A 3914-nucleotide genomic window follows, 5' to 3' on the forward strand; every position below is an offset into this window, starting at 1 on the left:
TCCCCGCGCGAAGTTCTTTATGACGCGATAAGGTTAATAAGATTCCTCCGCTATACAGAGTCGAGCGACAAAAGTCACGCATGCGCTTTTGACTGTTGTCCGGCTTGGGGTGCGCGAAGAAGCGTCGTGGTTCTGCACCCGTCGGGAAGCGCGAGATACTCGGCGCGCCCGGGAAGAAGCGGCCCGAGACCCGACAAGCAGTTTCGGCCGCGGACAGATAATTGTCCTGAACAGAGGAAGAGGGAAGGCGGGCGGAAGGATATTCTCTTCTAGGAGGAGCAAAACGAGAACTCGAGATATTACCGCGAGATTGTAGAAATAACAGGAACTGTGGCTGGTTGGAGTAAAGAGAGCGGGGCTCGCAAGTACAGCTGACTGGAACTTGGGCCTCGTTCGTGATTTGCACGAATTGACCCGTTCGATCACTCGGCATAAGTGTCACTTAAGAAAGAAAAGGACACAGTAGATCTTCCAAAGTATTACTGCTGCTGTTGTAATGTATGTGCAACCAAAACACAATGAATGCTTTTCTTCAAGTTCTGTTCTGCACCTTGGGTGAAACATACCTCTTGGATAAAACAAATATGGGCAAACTAAGATTAATCTTGGTGCACATTTTTATGGACTTGTTGGAAAAACCAAGGTGCTGTTTTTGATCTCAAAATGCGTAATTATATCTTGGATAAATATATAAACTTTTCAGACCAACATTTAATTGTTCGCATAACTAGGTAATCAAGTCACCAGACATGAGCCTGCCAGATATTTTAATCAAATTACTGTACCAAAATTTAGAAGAGCTGTAATGCTTGCATGTTGCAATTCTTTGTAAACTGCGGGTTTGGAAAGGAGATTCCAGAAAATTCCATACAAGGAGCACCATTGTCATTGCAAATGAAAAGCTATTGCAACAACAGCCCATGCATTTCTGTATTGTCAATCTTACCATGAACTGTGACACAAACTTACTACACCTTTATTACCTCAAGTTTCAGGTTGTACTGACTCTTTTTACCTTAGTTACCTCTTAGCTGATCAGAGTCATGTACTCTTATAATGTCACCAAATTCTGTTTAATAGCTGGCAAGACCTGTCACGACCTTACCAGGAACCATTCAATTTTATTTTTATTTATCTTTACTTACCTTATTTTACTTTTAACTCTATTTTATCTCATTAATCTTATTTTAGTAATTATTATATTACTCTAGTTTGGTCAATGACTGAAACTTCTGATTGAAGATATGATGAGACCTCATTAATCTCACAACACATGGACAGATTCAACCATACTTTCAACTGGGAAACTGTGAGCATCCTAAACCAAGCCAAATCCAAAAACGCCAGGGAATTCCTGGAAGCCTGGCACTCAGACAGAGCAGCCATCAACAGACACATAGAGGTAAACAACATTTACATACCATTCAGAAGAGACAATAGAAAAGCCAGAAGACCGGTACACTCCCTTGCCAGCAATCAACACCCAGATACACAAAAATCAACACTAGGTTTGACACCAGATGAACCATCAAACAGCACAATACACCCTAATCAAGGAACTATTAACTCAGTCAATCAACCAAGCAGCAAACAACAGCCCAATCAAAGAACTCCCAAGGAGAGAACAACACCCCCACCAACACAAGCAGGGCAAGCCACTGAGAGCAAGGCCCACTCCCTTTTCGCACTGAAGATGTTGCCTAGTCTGGCAATGAAACGTCTGCAAGAAAACAACAAGGCTCAGAGAGCACCAAGGACTCCACAGTTCAACCCTGAGCTACAAATATTTGCTTCGATTGGTTTCTACAACAAAGATATACATAAATCGGTATTTCTTACACTATAATAAGCATTATTTCTATAAAGCATTTACATTCTCATTATAACATTCCCCTCTAAACAAATTTTCCGTCCCAATTAAGAAACATAAAAAACCCTTTCAAACGCTAATTTAACACCTAATATGTTAACAAACAATATCCTTCTTCACGATAATTTGCTCCTATCTGCCAACTAAACTAAAAAAATAACCTAATTATATCTTATAGCTGCTATTTGTTTATAAAAATATTGTCCAAAAATAAAAACAGTCATCTAAACCATTAAAAAAATCATCCTAATAAACAAGTTCAAACAATTATCAAGATAAAGCAAAGCATTTAAACTAAAACAAAACAACCTCCAACTTCTTATTACTATTATATAATCTAAAAAGTAATTATTAATGCCCTTTAACCAAAAATATAGGAATTCTCCAAACAGCATAAACATTTATCTAAACCTTTAAGAGACCATCTTGATCAATGCATTTAGTCAGTTATCCCACTTCAAAGTAAACTAAGGCATTTACATATCTCAGTATTATATACAGAACTTCTTGTCAATTTCAAATTTTACAACCTGCCTTTAAAAGTCCAAATATTCTTCAGAAATCTTCCAGCCTTTGAAACGTAATCCTCTTTTTTGATCATGGTGTGATGGCAGCAGTTTTTCCCATCCCTCTATCTTCAACTTTCGACAATTCAGTTTCCCGTTGACTATGCAAGTCACCCATACTCATCTTCTTTGGAGAGGCCACTTCATGCTTAGGATAATTTTCAGCCTTATCTGCTTCTCTCAATTTTTGGGGCAATTTGGACTCCACAAATTCTGAGAAATGATCCAAAACTTGGATAATTGCTTTGTAGAAATCTTTGAATATCACTTTACTTTCCTCCATATTTCTCCACAGTAGATCATGGCACCCCCTAGTGCCTCAGGAAGGTAAAGTCCATTAACTGTCCAGAGTCCCTCTTGTGATAGGGGAGATGAGCAGTGGCAAATCTGAAAAATAAATAAATAAAATTAAGACTGTAATTGAACACTCTCTTCAGCCCTTTAATCTCAACTGTAGCCAATCAAGAAAATGGAAAGTAATAACAAATAGCATTCCCACAGAAAAGTGAAAGCAAATAAGTCGAAATTCCAATCTGCAGATTAAACAAAAAGAAAAAAATTCCTCAAAACTCACTGTAGTAAAGAAAGCAACATTAAAAAAAGTAAAATTCTTTAAATCTCAACGTTGCATTATATATATAAAAAAGGCCAAATCACCAAATTAATAAATTCCAAAAATAATGAAAGTCACCAAGAGATTCCACATTCCTTTGTTGTAAAAAGCCTCTCTGATAAAAATTAAACATAAAAACCTTGGTGTTACAGAAACGGGGTGGGCAGCTTTAGAGTCCGTTTTCGGCTTCAGCGCGGCTTGGGAAGAAGACGGCCCTGCCTCCCAGCTGATCACTCACCAGTTGATCATGAAATGCCATTTTGCAGTCTTCTGGCTGCTACCAGCCATTTGGAGAGCACATGGGGTGATTCCTGGGGTTCTCCTTGCTCCAGAGAACACTTCTGGGCTCTGAGGAAGCCTGCCTGAGCCCAGAAAAGTTGCCGCATTGACCTGTCTACCATGGAAATCGCAACAGACACAGTTAAAGTCGCCATTCTCCCACCAGAACTCAAGAACGTCCAGGAAGTCAAGAATGTCTTTACTTTCCAGAGAATTAGGGATGGTCCCTTTTGAGATGCTTACTCTACCCCCATTCCTCCTTTGGACTCAGATTTTGTTTATCAGACCATTGTCTAGGCTGAGGCTCTTCCTTCTGCCTCCCAAATTACTCCCACAGCCCGTTACACCAGAAATGTGGTGCAGCTGCCAAAAGAGTCAATCTTGGGCTGCATTAACAGAGGGCTATAATGTCAGGTTCACAGGAAGGGATAATTCCATTCTATGCTGCATTGGACCTGGAATACTGTGTCCTGTTCTGGCCCCCACAATACAAGAAGGGAACTAGAAAGCATGCAAAGAAGAGAAATGAAGATGGTGAGAGGCTTGGTGTCTAAATCCTATGAGGAATGTTTAAAAGAACTGTGAA

The sequence above is a fragment of the Candoia aspera genome, chromosome 3, assembly GCF_035149785.1.
Source record: "Candoia aspera isolate rCanAsp1 chromosome 3, rCanAsp1.hap2, whole genome shotgun sequence".
Taxonomy (NCBI): Eukaryota; Metazoa; Chordata; class Lepidosauria; order Squamata; family Boidae; genus Candoia; species Candoia aspera.